The sequence below is a fragment of the Nicotiana tabacum genome, chromosome 3 (genome assembly GCF_000715075.1).
Source record: "Nicotiana tabacum cultivar K326 chromosome 3, ASM71507v2, whole genome shotgun sequence".
Classification (NCBI taxonomy): domain Eukaryota; kingdom Viridiplantae; phylum Streptophyta; class Magnoliopsida; order Solanales; family Solanaceae; genus Nicotiana; species Nicotiana tabacum.
Window position 1 is genome coordinate 151853416 of NC_134082.1, and position 21603 is coordinate 151875018.

Below are 21603 nucleotides of genomic sequence, written 5' to 3' on the forward strand. Positions count from 1 at the left end.
GATCGAAGTTGCGCGAACGCATAATCCGAATTGCCTTTAGAAGAATAATCAGGTCACGCGAATGCATCCCTAATTACACAAAATATTCTTTATAAATTCTCTACAAATGTTTATTATGTCCATCTATTTTTATGTGAAAGTCATGAGAAGTCACTATTTGGGACGCCTCTAAATTTCTTGAAAAAAAAAAATTCAAAATTTTTTAGATGTTGACCGCGAGTTATATTTTTTCGCGTATGGATTATATATCTCAAAGACTATTCAAATTTCAAAGAATTAATGATATGAAAAAATAACGTGCAACTACATTTACTATTTTATTAGTTAATACGGTATTAATATACTAAAAGCGAATTACATGCAAAATTCGGAAAGATTTAATTGGATAAACAAACTAATATTTTTCGAAGAATTTACATTTAAAGCGAACTCTATTTTTGTATATCTTTGACTTAGATGTGGCGATTCGTATTTGTAAATCCCCCCTTCCTTCTCATCTACTTGTTTTTTTAGTCCAAAGTTATAATTATTTGGTTAATTTTGCTTACGAAGATTGAGTTTGGGATATATATAATCAAACCAATTCTTATTCTCAGCCTATGCGAATATTTGCAAACACTAACTCTATATTTTGTAAAAATTATTGACATTATTTTTATACTTTGTTTTTTTTAAATTGAGTTGATCGCACTCTCAAAATAACTATGGCCATTTGTTATTAAGAAAGAGAACTAATCTACCAATTGATTTAATAAGACGACATCACATATAACGCAAACATACATCATGAACTGTTCGCAATATTCCAACATTGTAATCGTAACGGATTATATCAATTCACCTTTCAACTATTGATTATACACATAACCATTATTGCGCCATATATGATCAAAATACAACTAACAATCATCTAGCTTTGAACAAAATCAAATATTGGACGAGATATGCTAGTAATGTAGTTTCTTGGTATTTCCATACTATCCTACGCTTAACCAATAGTATCACAAAATGTAATTAATGGCCAACTTTCTGCCATGTTCCCTATCTCAACAATTCAAACAGTAAATGTCATCACTAATCCTCAAAACACCTAAGATTATCGTGGAATTTACTACTCCATAAGGTTAATTAGTTAACAGTTTATCATGTCAAGTATAATACTATATTAACCAACTAAAACAAAACTGAAACTTAAACTAATAAAATTTAAATGAGTAGAAGACATCCTTATAATTCCAAACTTCATTTACTTGCCATGTTGAAGCTTTTCATGACATGAGTTTACAGATATGTACCTGGAAATGAGGGTAGAAGAGGTAAATTTCAGCAGTAGCAGCAACAACAAAACCAACAGAATATACCAATGTTTCAACAGATTTGAGCAACAAACAGAACCCGTGAAACCCAGACGCACCGTAGCAGGACTCTTTAAGAAATTTCAGATTTTAAACCAAACAATAGGATCAAACAAATCCGGACAGATTCAAGAAAAACAGTATTTCTGATTTTCAAGACTTAGGAGAAGGCAAGTTGAAAACTTCAAACTCAAAAAATCAACCTTAACACTAGCTTCTAGTGTAGAATTCTATTTTTTACTGTTTCTAATTTTTCTTTCTTTCTTTCTGTTCTCTCTCTCTTTTTCTCAGATTTTTGTTATTCTTCTTCTCTCTCCTTTTTTTTTCTTCCAGATTTTTTCCTTTCACTCCCAGTTTTTCTTTCTGTCTATTCTCTTATTCTTATTCTCTATTTTTCCTATCTGGGTCCTCCCTGAAATCAGTCCCTAAACCCTCTTCTTATACAAGTCTGCCCCCTTTTTAGCAGCCTACTGTCCGGACCCCTTTTCCTTTTAAAATCAGAAATAAAAATCCACTCAAATAGCACTAAAATTGCTTTTCTAATCAATCAGCCACTAAAGATACTTTTTTCCTTATTTTCAGCACTCCCAACTACCTTTTGTTCCCCATTAGGATTAACTAATACCTCATTGATAAAGCACTATCAATAAAATGTTGTATTAACTGTTTTATTCCCCAAACACCCCTGAAATCCCTTAGAATTACTGCCCCAGACCAAAAACTGCCCAATCTTTAACAATTACCTAAACTAATCTGTTTAACAGCTAATAACCAATTCCTAAAATAAATCAAACAAACATTCTATCCTCACAGATTATGCCAAACAGGGAAATGCAATAGCTAATTGATCCTACAAACCCAATGTCTAATAGCTAATGGACAAAGGCTAAATTCAGATTGAACACTGAACTTGCATACAAACATATTAACAATACACAGAACTCAACAGAACAATTTAAATTGAAATTGAGATCAGCATGAATGCAGGGGCATTGTTAGTGTATTGACAATGACGTGAAACTTACTGCCCAGAAACCAACATACACAACATCTATTTGATGAACTTAATGATTTACAAACAAGCATGATTTAATTGACGAGTACTAATCAACTGACTATCTAGAATGATTGTCAACAAACAGTCTATAAGTAGATAAACAGGTTGTTTCAATCAGCATTAACAAAAACAGGAATTTATAAAACCACTAATCGACGTACTTAATCGAGTCGATTACACACATTGTAAACAAACATAACAAACATAAACAAATGCCATTATTTGATCAAATGAAAGGGTATGAGACAGAATCAAATAAACAAATAGGAAAATTACACAGACTACTGAAATAGGCAACAATATACACGTAGGATACAAAAAAGAAGTAGTAAATATACCTCTGAATCTTCAACCTTACACAGACACAGGCTCAACTTGGATTCGGACCTTTTGAGGTTGAACAAATTTTATTCGAAGTACTCTCAATTAAGAATACCTCGATTAAAGTCTCTTAGACCTCAATCCCTCAATTAATCGGACAAATTCCATGATATGGCATTTTAGGGTTTCAATTTTTTTTCCGTTTTAGGGTTTGACCAATTCTGGGCAGATTTGAAGGGAACAAAAGACGACTTAGGGGTGAGGGAGGCCTAGGGGTCATTTGGTGTGAATTTGAGACGGATCTGGGTGAGTTCATGTTTGACTCGAATCTTCAAATGAAGATTCGAGAAGCTTTGAAATGATTCGAGACAAACGAACAACAGATCCGTAATGAGGGTAGTTAGGGGAAGCTATGGTGTTGATTTGGAAACCATCGGAGACGGTTGGGTTTGGATCTGAGTTTGACTCGAATCTTCGAATGAAGATTCGAGAAACTCCAGGAAGATTCGAGCTCAGTGGTTACCAGATTTGGATAGAGGATGGTCAGGGGGTTCAGGGGTGTTAAGGTGGTGACCGGCGGCATCATTGCCGCCGTGTTTCAGGCGAGGGGGAGTTAGGGCGGCTAGGGTTTTGGGGGTATCGTTTGAAGACGATGATGAACAGGAGAGGGGGGGTGCTTAGTTAGGGGGCCGGGGTATGAACTTGAGGCTTATATAGGGGAGGGGTGGATTGATCTAGGCCGTTAGATCAGGCAGAATAGATGGCCAGGATCTATCCACTTAAAGGAACGGTGTCGTTTTGGTTTAGTTGGGGAATGGGTCGGCCCGGGCAATGGGTCGGGTAGGGAGTTATGGGTAAGGGTATGGAATCTCAACCGTTGGATTGATTTAATCCAACGGCCCTCGATGAAAGATGACCAAACGCCGTTGTTTGGTTTATTCCTGAGTTGGACCGGACCTGGGGTATTTGGATTGGGCTGTAGGGGGGGGGGTCAATTTTTGTTTGGGCCTGGATTTCGGTCCAGGTCCGATTTTTCACCTTTATGACTTATTTTCCATTTTTTCAAAAATTAAACTAAAATTCTAAATGAATTGTAAAAATCAATAAAAAATTACCCACATATTATTTAATAATAAAATCAACACAATGACAAGAAACACCTATGCACATTTTGTGATTTCCCATTTATGCCGAATATTATAATCAACTCCTAAATGTATATATTTTTGTTTGTATTTTTTTCATTTTATAAAACCCATGATTAAATAATTCTAAAAAAATGCGATATTAACTCTTAAATGCATATGCATCTGCATTACCATTTTTTTTTGTATTTTTCCTTAATTAGAATAAAAATGAACATGCACATACGAAATGCCCCGAAAATTCAACAATTGCACACAAAGAAAACAATTATTTGTGATTTCTTTTGGAGTAGTTCTTGTGAGGCAAAAATCACGTGCTCACACATCTCTCTTCTTAGACCAATCATTCACCAACGTTGTCAGAAGATAACGACGTTCCTCATATTCCCTTAATCTTGAATATTCTTCCCAATACCAACCTTTACTCCCATATTCAAATTGAGACCTCCCAGAGTTCAGGTCATGACAAGCCCAAAAAGACGGCCGAGAGGCTACCAGGCCAATGATAATATTCCAGACCCTCCCTCGCCACCTCCATGAGTGGCTCCTCGAGTGCTTCCCAACCAAGGATATGCTAGTGCAATTATCCAACCCCGGATCGGGGAGGGCAATTTTCAAATTACAAATGTGATGCTGACATTACTGGAGCAACGTGGGTATTTCATGGGCGCTGCCAATCAGAATGCTTACAAACATCTCAAGGGTTTCGTGGATACCTGTTAGGGGAGCAAGAAAACTAATGTGTCCAAGGATGTACTTCGATTGAGACTATTCCCTTTCTCACTTAGAGGGAAGGCATTGGATTGGCTTGAGTGACTTCCTGACCATTCCATCACTACTTGGGATGAGTTGGCGGATAAGTTCATTGCAAAGTTTTTCTCACCGGGGTACATGGCGACATTGAGAGATGAGATCTTAGCTTTCAAGCAGGAGCCCACCGAACCATTACATGAGATTTGGGAGTGATATAGAACCATGGTAAAGGAATGTCCCAACAATGGTATGACTGAGGCAATGATCCAACAGACCTTCTACCGGGGCATTAACACAACAAACCAATGCATAGTGAACCAACTTGCTGAGGGAAATTTTATGAAGCTGTCTTATGATGAGGCTTGTGACATTCTTGACGAGATGGCTGACACATCCTCTGCTTGGCAAAGTAGAGCCAATGTGCCACAAGGTGACCCCACGGTCACTCACTTGCACAAAGAGCTACATGACCATGGGCAAGCTATAGCAGAACTGACAACTACAATGAACCAGCTAGCAAAGGCACAGTTACAACAGGTTCAAAATCCGCGCCAAGTAAATGCTATGGAGGGTGTCAACATGCTAGTGAACAAAAGAAGACAAAGAGGTCAACAGAACCAAGGGAGTTCAGATCAATTTGACAATGATTTTGGTGGATTCCAAGATGATGGTTATGATGGGCAGAATAAAGAGGTGCAATACGTGAACAACTATCAAGGCCAAAGGGGAAATTCTTCCAGCCAACAACAATGGAGACCCCAAGGCAATTGGGGCAATCAACAACGATAAGAGAATAGTAATTGGGGGAACAACAACCAAAATTCCAATTAAGTCAATCAGAACAATAATCAGAACAACCAGGGTAATTGGAATGGTAACAAAAACAATTGGGGTGGTAACAACAATCAGGGAGGTTGGAACAATGGCAATCAGGGAAATCGGGGGCAAGGCTTTCAAAGGCCCCCAATGTATCAACAACTGAACAATCCACCCCCATTTGCATCCCAAGGTCCTAGTTCTTCCAACCACGAAATGGGGAGAATTGAAATGATGTTTGAACAGATGATGAAAAAGAATGCGGATTCTGATGCTCAGTTGGCTTCCCACAATACTTCAATCAGAAACTTGGAGGTTCAATTAGGCCAAATCTCACAATTCTTGAATACTCGCCCTAAGGGTGCTCTACCAAGTGATACGGTAGTTAACCCAAAGGGTGGGAACAATCATGTTATGGCGGTAATACAAGAAGTGGACGAGGCAGTGATGTGAATGCCTCCAAGCAAAAAGAAATTTTGAGTAATGAAGTTGAGTTGCAAGAAGATAAGATTCTTTTGGTGGTTGAAAATGTGATTGATGAGAATGTGAATGAGGAAGTGAGGATAGATATTCAAGATACCGAGGTGGAGACTTAGAATGACGTGAACCCGTCTAGGGAACACGTAATAGACATACCGAAAATGGGTGTGCCTAAAGCCAAGGCTCCTTTGCCAAGGCCACCTCCACCTTATCTCAAAGGCTCGCAAGCAGAAAAATGAGAATCAGTTTAAAAAGTTTATTGATATGATGAAGAACTTATCTATTAATGTGCCTTTGGTGGAGGCTCTAAAACATATGTCGGGCTATGCTAAATTCATGAAGGACTTGGTGATAAAGAAAAGATCCATGGATTGCGAAACTATTAAGATGACCCACCAAGTTAGTGCAATTGTGCACTCAATGGCCCCGAAGCTAGAATATCCCGGTGCTTTCACCATTGCTCGCACCATTAGGAGTGCGGACTTTGCTAAAGCTCTATGTGATTTGGGGGAAAGTATCAACTTGATGCCCTACTCAGTTTTCAAGATTTTGGGTGTTGGGCAACCGAGGCCGACTTCCATGAGATTACAAATGGTGGATATAACTATGAAGAGACCGTTGGGTATTATTGATGATGTTCTTGTCTGGGTGGATAAATTTATTTTGCCAGCTGATTTTTGATCTTGGATTGTGAGGTAGATTATGAAGTTCCAATCATTTTGGGAATACCTTTCCTTGCTACTGGAAAGGCCTTAGTTGATGTGAAAGCAGGGAAACTCACCTTCTGGATAGGTGATGAGAAAGCGGTCTTTCATGTGTGCAAGTCAATGAAGCAGCCCAATAGTTCTGAGGTGTGCTCCTTTGTGGACCTTGTCATGGCAGTGATAGTTGATGATATCGGTGCAATGATCAATGTGGATGACCCTCTAGAGGCGGTATTGTTGAATCTTGATGTAAATGAGGATGAAGGACGAGTGGAGTGCGTGAATGCTTTACATAGAATGGGCTCTTACTCTTATGAGCTTAGGAAATGCTCTTTGGATCTTGAAAATAGGAAGACTCCACCAACAAAACCTTCAATCGAGGAACCTCTGGTGTTGGAGTTAAAGTCGTTGCCTCCACACCTCAGGTATGAGTTCTTAGGCCCTAGTTCAATTTTGCCAGTTATTCTTTCCTCTTGTCTTACTAACACGCAGGTTGATGCCACATTGGCGGTGCTCCAAAAGCAGAAAAAGGCAATTGGATGGACTTTAGCTGATATTCGGGAATAAGCCCCGCATTCTGTATGCACAAGATTATTCTGGAAGATGATGCAAAGCCCTCATTGGAACATCAAAGGAGGTTGAACGAGGCAATGTAATAAGTTGTGAAAAAGGAGATGATCAAGTTGTTGGATGCCAGCGTTGTGTACCCCATCTCTGATAGTTCTTGAAGTTCGCCGTTGCAATGCGTGCCGAAGAAGGGTGGCATGACCGTGGTGCAAATTCGCAAAATGAGTTGATTCCTACCAGGACCGTCACCAGTTGGAGGTTATGCATGGACTACCGTAAGTTGAATAAAGTGACCCGTAAGGATCACTTTCCATTTCCTTTTCTAGATCAGATGTTAGATCGACTTGCTGGGCATGCCTTCTATTATTTCTTGGATGGGTATTCTGGATACAACCAAATCTTGATTGCTTAGGAAGATCAGGAGAAGACTACATTCACTTGTCCATATGGCACCTTTGCCTTTTCTAGGATGCCTTTTGGGTTATGCAATGCACCGATTACATTTTAGCGGTGTATGATGGCCATTTTCATCGATATGGTGGAAGATATTTTGGAAGTGTTCATGGACGACTTTAGTGTTGTGGGTGATTCGTTTGATGAATGTTTGAAAAATCTTGATAGAGTGTTGGCCCATTGTAAAGAAACCAATCTTGTTCTTAATTGGGAGAAATGCCACTTCATGATTGAGGAGGGCATAGTTCTTGGGCATAAAATTTCAAAGTATGATATAGAGGTGGACAAAACAAGAATTGATGTGATTTCAAGGCTCCCTCCCTACCTCTGTCAAGGGAGTTAGAAGTTTTCTTGGGCATACGGGGTTCTACCGGAGATTTATCAAAGACTTTTCGAAGGTAGTGAATCCTTTATGCAAGTTATTGGAAAAAGATGCCAAGTTTGTGTTCGATGAGAGATGTATGCAAGCCTCTGAACTTCTCAAGCACAAGTTGACCACCACCCCTATTATTACCACACCTAATTGGAGCTTGCCTTTTGAGCTCATGTGTGATGCGAGCGATGTTGCAATTGGGGCGATTTTGGGTCAAAGAGTGAACAAAATATTTCAACTGGTGTACTATGCGAGCAAGACAATGAATGATGCTCAAGTGAACTACACGGTGAGCGAGAAAGAGCTTTTGGCTATTGTGTTTGCAATGGAGAAATTCGGCCGTATCTTATGGGTGCCAAAGTCATAGTCCATACCGATCATGCCACACTCCGGTAATTGATGACGAAGAAGCATTCCAAAGCTAGACTGATACGATGGGTCTTGTTACTTCAAGAGTTTGATTTGGAGATTATGGACCGGAATGGTAGTGAAAACCAAATGGCGGACCACTTGTCCCGATTGGAGAAGGAGGGGAGGCCTCGTGATGGCCTAGAGATCAATGATTCATTTCCCAATGAGCAACTCCTTTTGGTGTTATTTAATGGTATGCCATGGTTTGTGGACGTTGCTAATTTTCTTGTGACTGGGATAATCCCGTGTGAACTCTCTTCTAACCAAAGGAAGAAGCTCAAACATGATAGTTTGTATTTCTATTGGGATGAGCCGTACTTGTTCAAGATTTGCACGGACGGTGTGATCCGAAGGTGTGTCCTGGAGGAGGAGCAATTGAGTATTTTAGAGGCTTGTCATTCCTCTCCTTAAGGTGGCCATCATGGTGGGGCGAGGACGACTTCCAAAGTTCTTAGTTCTAGGTTTTATTGGTCAACTTTGTACAAAGATGCAAGTGAACTTGTGAAGAGATGTGACGAATGTCAAAGAGTGGGTGGAATTTTGAAGAAAGATACGATGCCTCTCAATACCATTCTTGAAGTTGATATTTTTGATGTATGAGGCACTGATTTTATGGGCCCATTTGTTAGCTCGTGTGGGAACACATACATTCTTGTGGCGGTTGACTATGTTTCAAAGTGGGTTGAAGCCGTGGCTTTACCCAACAACGAGGCCTAGAGTATTGTTGTGTTTCTCAAGAAGAGCATTTTTACAAGGTTTGGCACTCCTCGTACAATCATAAATGATGGGTGGTCTCATTTTTGTAATAGAGCTTTTGACACTTTGCTTGCAAAGTATGGTGTCAATCACAAAGTTTCTACTCCTTATCATCCTCAGGCGAGTGGCCAAATTGAAGTCTCAAACAGGGAAATCAAGAGTATATTGTCAAAAACGGAAAATGCAAATAGGACCGATTGGTCAAAGAAGTTGGATGGTGTTGTATGGGCTTATAGGACTGCTCACAAGACTCTGATTGGTATGTCTGCATACCGGTTGGTGTTTGGGAAAGCTTGCCATCTACCGATTGAGTTAGAGCATAAGGCCATGTGGGCTTTGAGGAAGCTGAATCTTGAATGGGATATGGCAACAAATCTTCGTGTGGAGCAGCTTAATGAACTTGATGAATTCCAATTCCATGCCTACTCCATTTCGTCCTTGTAGAAGGACAAGATGAAGTACCTTCATGATAAATATGCTCGTGGCAAGGAGTTCAAAGTGGGTGATTTTGTTCTCTTGTTCAACTCTCGGTTACATCTGTTTCTGGGAAAGCTTAAGTCGAAATGGAGTGAACCTTTTGAAGTGGTGTTTATGACTCCGTTTGGTGCACTTGACTTGAAGAACAAAAATGGAGAGGTTTTCAAAGTTAATGGGCATAGGGTCAAGAACTACCTGGGCAAGATTGATGACAGCCACGTGGTGGCACTACTCCATCTAAAGTGATTTGATGGTAACCTGCGTCATGCAGTGACGTTAAATCAGGCGCTTCTTGGGAGGCAACCCATGTGTCTTTCTTTTTGTTTTTCTTTGATTTTCTTTGTAGTATAGGATTTGCTTTTGGACTAACTAGTTGTGAGTTACTGTAGGATTGTTTTGATGCAGTGCAGGACTAAGTTGGAAAAATGCACACTCTCTGAAGTTTGCACTACGGTTGCATTGCATTTTATGCAGACCGTAGTGGCCTTAGTGCGGGGGCAGAAATTCAATGCGGACCTCAGAGTTGATTGGTACAAAATGAGGAGTCTCTGAATTTTTCCACCGCAGCCGCGTTGCATTTTGTGCGGTCCGCGGTGGACCACTACGACCGTATTGCATTTCTTGCGGTCCGCAGTGTTCATTTCCCCAGTGCCACTTGTTTCTTCGCGGTGCTATTTTGTGCGGCCGCGGCGGGTAGGTGAGATGGGCCCCAGTTCCTTTTTCTATAAATAGGACCTGAGACCCTCAGTTTAAACTTTTCGACCCTTTGCACTCAAAGGCTATAAAATCACTGTTCATCTTATCTAATTGCATGAATTCAACTGCTAAGTCTCATTAATCAACATTGCATCTCACTTCTGGTAACTTTAATTCTTTCTTAGTTGTTTAATTTTGCTATTTTCTTTTAACTTTTATTTTTCTTAGTTTTTCTTCTTTTTCTTCCCGTTTTCATCCAATCCTGTATAGTAGGTTTGTTTAATCATGTTTAAATTAGGACTAGTTAGTTAAAAACACTGATTCAACACCTAGGGGATCAATAATAGGTGAAATATTAAACTAAAAACGTGAAAAATTTGAACCCTAGGTTGGTATTGACGTTCGGTGTTCACATCGGACCGTAGTGGATTTTGTACGGTCCGTGGTGCTTTTGTGCGGTCCGCAATGCTATTTTGTGCGGACTGTGGTGGTGAAAGTTCTGAAAGCTGATGATTGAGGACCGCGACCGCGATGGATTTTGTGCGGTCTGCAGTGCCTCAATGTGGACCGCAACACATTTTGTGCGGTCAGCGGTGCCTAGAGTCAGAGAGTGGGTAGTCTGATCCCCACCTCAGTGCGAATCGCAGTGCATTTTGTGCGGTCCACGATAGCTTCTTTGCGGCCGCACTTCATTTTGTGCGGTTCGTGGTCTGCAATTCTGACTGTCTACAATAGTTTTCTGCAATGCTTCACTGATTCTACTGATACTAACAAAGCTCAACTAAATTTTCTTTGCAGATCATGGTGAAATCACGAGGCAGAGGTGATAAACAGAAAGGGAAGGGAGAGTCCTCTCGGGGTAGGGGACAAGGCATGATTAGATTGATCCTAAAAGCTCAGCAAAACATCAAAAACACCAGAAGGCTCATAAAGGTTGCTGATAGAGCTATTGACTAATTCGGGAGTGAATATGAGCCTTTCCGGGAGGCATCTAACTCAGACTCCGTGCCAAAATATGTTCCTAACTGGCCAGAGAGGAACAAATTGAGGGATACACCTCTGGGTCTCCTACTACCCAAGCATCAGTGCGCATATCTTCTAAGTCATTTGAGGGCTCAGCTGCAGGCAGTGACAATGAATTTCCACCTCACTTACAGCTTCACTATCAGGGGAGGGGCCCGTAGAAGTAGAAGGAGAAGAAGTAGGAGGGGGTGAGCCCCAAGTAGAAGGGGTAGAGAGAACCAGGAACCCGGAGGCATGGCAGGACAGGTTCGTGAGTGAAGTGGCCTACCGCAAGTTCAGAGAATGGTAGCCCGAGATAAAGTTAATACCTGAGCGAAAATTCATCACACGGGACCTTATGCCTCACAACCCCAATGTGTTGAGGTAGTTCAGAGAGAGAACATGCAGGGACTACTTCATAGGCCACGTGGAGGATGCCAATAAGCACTTAGTCAAAGAATTCTACACCAATGTTGCCCACATCAAAAAGGGTACCACAGTGACTAAAGTGCGGAACTTAAAAATGAAATTTGATGGCAAAACTATAAATAACTACCTGAGCTTCCCGAAGGAGGATGAGACCCTGTACTTAGACAATGTAGCTTTGGGGGAGTATGCCCATCCATGGCTAGCTGAGTACTTGGCAATCCTATGTACCACCCTAGCATGGTTGACAGCAGGGGTAAAAATTCTGAAGAGGACCATTAACTTTGAAGCGAAAGGCCCTACTCAGCCTCCTTCCGTCATAGCAGACATTGCCCCAGGACCCTCCACTTCTATAGCTCCAGATATCCCCTCATCCTTTGTATATTCTTTGACTGCCCACTACCTAAGACAGACCCTTGCCAGTATCAACAACTGGATGCAGGCAGCCACTTCTAAGCTGTCTGTACTATCTACTTCGGTGGTAGCCCAGTCAGCACCTCCTCCGCCACAAGTCCCACAGTCGGTAGAGGACACTCTCAAGAAGATCCTAGATAACCAAAAATTGATTATGGATGTTGTTGATTCTCATGGAAAGGCATTGAATGAGCTTTCTAAGAAGGCAAAAAAAAATGAGAAAGACTCGTGCTTCAAAGGAGTCGATGAATGAGTTATGGGTGGAGGTAGAGAGGTTGAAGGCTGATCACTTGCCTCTGGATCTATTATTGCATGACTTGGTTCAGCAGCCCAGCCCCAGCCAGAGCAGGAGATAGAGAGGCCACCCAAGAGGAAGAGGGTGATTACCCATACTGACGATGCTGTTATAGAGTTAGAGGACCCGCAGGGAGGTTCATCTAGCCAACTCCAGATTCCAGTATAGGCCCAGGTCCCAGTAGAGATACAGATTACATGGAGCTAGTCACAGGTTCCCAAGCAGACCGAGGACCCAGGGACCCAGACTCAGGATCCTATGCAGATGGTGGGCCAATATGGAGTTTCTTTTTCCTCTCTTTCTTTTCTTGTGCTTATTTTGGTTAGTTAGCATTAAGGACAATACTATCTTTAATTTGAGGGGGTAGCCTTATTTGGATGACTGTATATGTGACATTACTTTTTCTTTATGCTTTTTTTACCTTTGGGTTGTACATAATTTTATCATTTTATTGCACTTTTCGTACTTTTTACTTTTGGTCTGTATAAAAAGTGTTACATCTAGCAATTTTCGTATGTTAAAATTTCGTTTTTAGTTAACCGACGTAAACACAGGGGCGAGATCATCTTGACGTTAACGTACTTACACTATTTATAATAAGCGATGAATAAGTGTTATGAAGGATAAAGCGATACATGGATTAACGAAAATGAGTTTCGTTGGAAATGGCCAATTTGGAATAAAACACGGGTCGAGCGATAATATCCGATAATTATAAATTAGTATCATGCAAGGTACCATATGACCATGGTAGTGTAATATATAAAGTATATATGAAATATTTTGAAAATAAATAGAATTTTAAGTAATTTGTGATAATTTTAAATTATGCGGATAATAGATTAATTACGGAGTAACGAAACATTACCCGGTTAACTAATAAGTGGATAAGATTAAAATCCCACCCCAAGAAAAGTAACGTGGCAGAAGGCCACAAGTAAAGGAATGACTCTTAAGTCATTCCATGTCTAGGTGTCTTAATCTTGGACAATTAAAACATCCAAGTAATGTTTAACATAAAACCTTGTCATTCTATTTTGGACAAAAAAAACAAGAAAAAACGTTAGGATTGAAAACCAAGATATAACCCATTCTTTATAATTCAAGATGACTTCAAAGAAAAGGTCCAGTTTCTTGGTTCAAGCATTTCAACGCCAAGTTCAGAATCCAATTTCGTTTCAAATTTAGCTCAAAGGAAATGTTGAAGCAGAAGCAAATTTCGAAGCTTAATCCGATTTTTGGGTCTAAGTTCAATCCACGAAGGTTTCTAATGGGATAATTATATGGAGTTATTCCTACTCCAGGTATGTTAAGACCCTCCCTCCTTTCTTTTGGAATGGTCCAAATTATACTGAAAAAAGAGCAAATACACAGTTTTCTATAAATTACTCTATTCATAGAAATAGTAGGGGTGTCTATATTCTTGATTCCCCGTGAGAATTATTATTATCTTCTGTTCATGGGTCTCAGAATAATACGCAGTTGGAAAAGTTTATCCGGAAGGAATATCGAGATTATTATGTATTTTTCATGCATTTCACTCATTTATACATGTGCATTGACCCATGACCAGATGGCGTTATATACGCGTATATATGTAAATATATGTATATGGGATATGGGAAAAGGTTACGGCGTTATATACGCACCACTACCTGATCAGCTGGTATATGGTGATGATATTGCCCACAGTGGCTAAAATATGATTCAAACGACATTATATATGCATATATATATGTATGTATATGTATATGGGATATGGGAAGAGGTTATGGCATTATATACGCACCACCACCGGATCAGCTGGTATATGTTGATGATGTGCCCACAGTGGCCGAGACGATATGATGGGATGCCCTTAGTGGCTTGATGATATTATGTACACCCATACCTATGCATGGCACAACATTTATACGCATGTGTATGATATTATAAATGTTTCAAAATTAACAGAGTTATTCAGATTTAAAGGTATTTCTGTATTCCATGTTTCATTTGTCTTTTACGTACTTATTTTCATGCCTTACATACTCAGTATATTTTTTGTATTGGCGCCCTATTTCACAGGGCCTGCATTTCATGCCCGCAGGTGCTGGTAAGCAAGCTGACGGTCTCCCTTCTTAGGATTCTTGATCAGCGAGAGTTGGCATGCTCCACTTGATTCAGATCTGCTTTTTATTTTGGTACTATACGTTTATATATGTATATATATGTATATGGGTATGACGTGGCTTAGTCCCATCTTTGTACGGTTATGTTTCTATTAGAGGTCTGTAGATAGTATGTCTAGTTGGGTTGTATGTGACCTTGACGACTTTCAGTTTTGGATGTATAGTTGTCTATAGCAGCCTTGCCGGCTCGCCCACTGTATTCTGCCTGTATACGTACATATGCCTTGATGGCAGGTTTCTTTCACGTATGTTATTTTCGTAATGCAGCAGATGTTATTCAGGTTCATATCTTAGACGCATGCTTAGGGGTGTTTGACAGATAGAACTCAAGCACCCGTCGCGACCCATTGGTTTGGGTCGTGACAAAAGTGGTATCGGAGCAGTTCTGTCCTAGGGTTGTCTACAGACCATGTCTAGTAGAGTCTTATTTATGGGTGTATCGTGCACCACACTTATAGACAGGAGGCTAAATGACATATAAGATGTTATCCTCTCTTCTTATCTTAGATCGTGTGATATAAGCATTCATGTTCCTAACGATGTGTTATTTTTTCAGCGATGCCTCCGAAGATTACAGCCGCTAGCACGGGTCAGAAGGCTATGAAGGTGTTAGAAAAAGAGATAAGTTATACTATGGATTCAGGCCCATCGGAGATCATAGGTTCTATTGAGGAGGATCCATCCGAGGATCCATATGACTCATTCGTTTGAGTTATTTCGACCACTCCGGTAATAGATAGGGTAAGAAGAGTTCCAACCTCACCAAGGCCCTTAGTTTCACAGCCCGTTGATCAGGGTATGAGGGGAGTAGTGCATGGACTGGCACAGCTGGGATTCCCTCAAGCTCAAAACTATGTCGAGGTATTTGAGGACACCAGCTTTTCTGAGGTTCCGGATAGTCCACAGTCTTGGGAGTTCGTCAATCAAGGTTCGTCGGTATATGTTATGGGATACGCAGAAGAAGAAGATAGTAGTCGGGCCAAGAGGAGGAAGGTAACTGATAAGGACATGAAGATTCCGCTTCGAAGTGTGTCCGATCGAGGTTCTTATATAGGACGAGGCAAAGACCCTCTACTATAGACTTTCTCTAAATGTCAATTTTTGGTTGGTAAGTTCCACCTCTTCTTGGAATATTACCAAGTCAGGGTTTTAAATGTGTTTGGTTGTTTATGAGGATGTAGGGAGCCCCGTCCCGACTTGTATATATTATGGTTATGCTTACTTAGTGGTTTTGGAGACATTATCCTGTATATAGTTTTGGGTAAGATATGACTATGGCCTGGTCAACCCCTATGTATATAAGCCTTTTTCTAAATTAGTTATGCAAGTTATGTTTTAATATGGCTACCTATATATATGAATGTGGCCCAAAATGGCCCGTGATAGATTTGATAATAAACAAGGATAAGATACGTGGTGTTACGTTGGGTAGAACTTGATATTATAATAGGTATAGATTGGTTGGCTTTTGTTATGCTAATATCAATTATAGATCAAAGATGTTTAATTTCAGTCCCCAGGAGAGCCTGTTTTAGAATGGGAAGGTAATATGGCATCACCAAGAGGTAAATTTATCTCCTATCTAAAGGCAAGGGAAATGATCAGAAAGGGCTGTATTTATCACTTAGTTCGGGTTCAGGATGTGGAAATGGAGTCACCAACCATTTCCCTGTGGTGAATGAGTTTCCCGATGAGCTTCCGGGTCTCCTGCCAGAGCGAGAAATTGAGTTTTATATTGACCTACTACCAGATACTCACCCAATATCTATTCCTCCCTATAGAATGGCCCGTGCAGAGTTGAAAAAAGTTAAAGGAACAGCTAAGGGACTTGTACTTATTGGCCTAGTACGTCACCATGGGGAACATCTGGGTTGTTTGTAAGAAAGAAAGATGATTCCTTACGAATACGTATTGATTATAGACAATAAAATAAGGTGACGATCAAGAACAAGTACATGCTCCTGAGAATTGATAATCTATTTGATCAGTTACAAGGTGCCAAGTGTTTTTTAAAGATAGACTTGAGGTCTGGGTACCATCAGGTAAGGGCTAAGGATGAAGATATTCTGAAGACTGCACTAGATATGGGCACTTTGAGTTTTGGGTTATGTCGTTCGGTATGACCAATGCCCCAGCAGTATTCATGGATTTAATAAACAACGTGTTCATGCTTTTTTTTTTTAAAATCAATTCATAGTTATATTTATTGATGATATATTGGTATATTCTCATTCAGAGGCTTAGCATGCACATCATCTGTGTACTGTGCTCAGAGTTCTACAAAAAGGGACGTTGTATGCAAAATTTTCTAACTATGAACTCTGGTTGAATTCCGTAGCTTTCCTTGGGCATATTATTTTGGGTAAAGACACCCGAGTGGATACACAAGAGACTGAGGCAGTGAAGACTTTGCCTAGACCCACAACATCGATGAAGGTCCATAACTTCTTTTGGCAGGTTATTACAAGAAACTTGTAATGAAATTTTCTTCTCTTCTAAGCACCTTTGACAGAAAGTGGTATGTGGTGCTTGCTTGATTTTCTGGAATAACATAAGGAAATCTATGGTGCAAGTAGGTTGAAGAAAGTTTGCGAATAAGAGTAAATAAATATGTATAGGTCGCAAGCTAAAGTATGGTAGAGCGATAAGATTCTAGGAAGACATGAGAAAGGATAAGAAAAGATGAGTAAAAATGTAACAAGAATGGATAAGTCCTTGGGAATAAGTTTGTAAAAGAGCTGATGATTTCTCTAAGTTATAGAAGGCTCAGTATGGCCTGAAAGAACTTAAAGAAGTCTAAGACTAGTAACGTTTAGAATAGATGAAATGTTGCCCTAATAGTGGGATAATGGCGCAATTGTAAGGGATAAAAGATGGAGTTTGGGCCTCCGAAGAGGGGAATTTCCTGAATTGTACAAGATTAGGATAACCATGTAAGTTAACTCAGAAGGGAACTAGGTTTCAATGGATCGACTCTTGCGAACAGAGTTTTCCAGGCCTTAAAGGACAGATTAACTTCAGCACCGGTCCTAACGCTTCCAAAAGGGACTTATGGTATCTATTATAACGCTTCAGGCGTAGGATTGGATTGTGTGCTGATGCAGCATGGTAAGGTTGTGGCTTATGCTTCTAGACAACTAAGAAAGCACAAGAAGAACTACCCGACCCACGATTTAGATTTAGCCACGGTCATTCATGCACTAAAGAGGTGGAGGCACTACTTGTATGACATTCACATTGATATCTATACGGATCATAAGAGCCTTCAGTACATCTTCAAGCAAAAAGGAATTGAATCTTCGGCAAAGGAGATGGTTGGAGATACTTAAAGACTATGACGTTGATATTTTATACCATCCGGGGAAGGCGAACATAGTAGCCAACGCCCTCAGCCGTAGATCTATGGGTAGCCTGTTGAATTTACAACTAGAAAAGAGGGGAATAGCCCATGAGATTCATCAGCTAGCTAGTCTTGGAGTTCGGTTGCTGGACTCAGGTGATATTGGGATCAGTATTCAGGATACGGCAACCTCCTCTTTAGTAACTGAAGTAAAGGAACGCCAGTACAAGGATCCTATGTTAGTTCATTATAGGGATACCACCCTATAGAAGGAGAAGACGGCGTTTGACATTACAGAAGATGGGGTCCTCAGATATCAAAGGCGATTATGTGTGCCTAATGTTGCAGAGCTGCGTCGGCAGGTTATGGAAGAAACTCACTATTCTCGTTATTCTATCCATCCAGGAGCAACAAAGATGTATCATGTTATTAGGAAAGTGTATTGGTGGGACAGAATGAAAAAAGGATATAGCAGAATTTGTTGCTTAGTGTCCTAACTGTCAACAAGTTAAGATTGAGCATCAAAAACCAGATGGATTATTGCAGGCTATGGAGATTCCGACTAGGAAATGGGAAGTAATCAATATGGATTTCATCTTAGGCTTACCTCGTACACAACATAAGTTCGATTTGATATGGGTGATTGTTTATAGGCTTACGAAGTCAGCCCATTTTCTACCCGTTAGGACTACATATTCCTCAGAGGATTATAAAAGACTTTATATTAAGGAAATAGTATGACTGCATGGTGTCCCTATATCTATTATCTCGGATAGAGGAGCTCAATTTACAGCTAACTTCTGAAGGTTCTTCCAAAAAGGACCGGGGACTCAAGTAAGTTTTAATACAACATTTCATCCCCAGACAAACGGACAGGCTGAGCGTACTATTCAAACAATGGAGGATATATTATAAGCTTGTGTAATAGACTTCAAGGGTAGCTAGGATGATCATCTGCCGCTTATTGAGTTCACATATAATAATAGTTACCATTCCAGTATTCAGATGGCTGCATACGAAGCTCTTTATAGATAAAAGTGTAAGTCGCCTATAGGGTGGTTCGATGTTGGGGAAACTACATTAGTAGGACCAGAATTGGTACAACATGTAATCGAGAGAATTAAGCATATACAGGAAAGGCTATTGGCAGCTCAAATCCGTTAGAAGGCTTATGCGGATAATCAATGACGAGACTCAGAATTTCAGGTGGACGACTGGGTATTCCAAAAAGGTATCATCGATGAAAGCTGTCATGAGGTTCAGGAAGAAAGGAAAACATAACCCCCGGTATATTGGGCTTTAGGATTATTCGGAGAGTAGGTCGAGTAGCTTATGAGATAGAATTGCCCTCGGAATTTGAGTCTGTCCATCCGATTTTTCATGCATCTATGTTGCAGAACTGCATTGGCGATCCCACCCGAGTAATGCCCACGAATGATGTACTGATTACAAAGGGCTTGTCATACGAAGAAAATTTCAGTTTCCATTCTAGACCGACCAATCTGCAAGCTACGGAATAAGGAGGTAACCTCCGTGAAAGTACTTTGGAGAAACAATAATGTGGAAGAAATGACTTGGGAGGCCGAGGAAGACATGAAGTTTAGATATCCCTACTTATTTCCTCCTCTAGAAAAGGGTCCGACTGAGACGTCATAACCTCAACGTGCGTGTATGAATTCTTGTGCTAGCTATTGTTATTGGTCGTGTGAGGCCATTGTCGTTATTGATGGTCGTGACCTATGTGGCTTTGAATTACTAAGCTTCTACGAGGAGAATTGGTAGTAGTGTTGTTACAAAGGTGACCCTACCAAAGTTATACAGAACATGGGGAGTTGAACATTCGAGGACAAATGTTTCTAAGGGGAGAAGGATGTTACATCTCGCAATTTTCGTACGTTAAAATTTTGTTTTCAATTAATCGACGTAAACTCAAGGACGAGATCATCTTGACGTTAACGTACTTAGGCTATTTATAACAAGCGATGAATAAGTGTTACGAAGGATAAAGGGTACACGGATTAACAAAAATGAGTTTCGAAAGGAATGACCAATTTGGGATAAAATACGGGTCGAGCGATAATATTCGATAATTATAAATTAGTACCATGCAAGGTACCATATGACCACGGTAGTGTAATATATAAAGTATATATGAAGTATTTTGAAAATAATTATTTTTAAGTAATTTGTAATAATTTTTAAATTATGTGGGTAATAGATTAATTACCGAGTAACGAAACATTACCCGGTTAACTAGTAAGTGGATAAGATTAAAATCCCACTCCAAGATAAGTAACGTGGCAGAAGGCCACAAGTAAAGGAATGACTCTTAAGTTATTCCATGTCTAGGTGTCTTAATCTTGGACAATTAAAATATCCAAGTAATGTTTAACATAAAACCTTGTCATTCCATTTTGGACAAAGAAACCAAGAAAAAACGTTAGGATTGAAAACCAAGATATGATCCATTCTTTATAATTCAAGATGACTTCAGAGAAAAGGTCCATTTTCTTGGTTCAAGCATTTCAACGCCAAGTTCAAAAGCCAATTTCGTTTCAAATTTAGCTCAAAGGAAACGTTGAAGCAGAAGCAAATTTCGAAGCTTAATCCAATTTTTGGGGCTAAGTTCAATCCACGAAGATTTCAAACGGGATAATTATACGGAGTTATTCCTACTCCAGGTATGTTAAGTCCCTCCCTCCTTTCTTTTGGCATGGTCCAAATTATATTGAAGAAACGAGCAAATACATAGTTTTCTATAAATTACTCTATTCATAGAAATAGTAAGGATGTCTATATTCTCGATTCCCCATGAGAATTATTATTATCTTCTGTTCATGGGTCTCAGAATAATATGCAGTTGGAAAATTTTATCCGGAAGGAATATCGAGATTATTATGTATTTTTCATGCATTTCACTCATTTATGCATGTGCATTGATCCATGACCAAATGGTGTTATATACGCGTATATATGTAAATATATATACGGGATATGGGAAAAGGTTACGACGTTATATACGCACCACCACCTGATCAACTGGTATATGATGATGATGTTGCCCACAGTGGCTGAAATATGATTCAAACGGCGTTATATATACATATATATTTATGTATTATGTATATGGCGTTATATACGCATATATATGTATATACGCACCACCACCTGATCAGCTGGTATATATTGATGATGTTGCCCATAGTGGCCGAGACGATATGATGGGATGCCCTTAGTGGCTTGATGATATTATGTACACCCATACCTATGCATGGCACGACATTTATACACATGTGCATGATATTATAAACGTTTCAAAATTTATAGAGTTATTCAGATTTAAAGGTATTTCTGTATTCCATGTTTCATCTATTCTTTTACGTACTTATTTTCATGCCTTACATACTCAGTACATTTTTCGTACTGATGCCCTATTTTACGGGGCTTGCATTTCATGCCCGTAGGTGCAGGTAGGCAAGCTGACGGTCCCCCTTATTAGGATTCTTAATCAACGAGAGTTGGCGTGCTCCACTTGATCCGGACCTGCCTTATATATATATATATATATATATGGGTATGACGTGGCTCAGT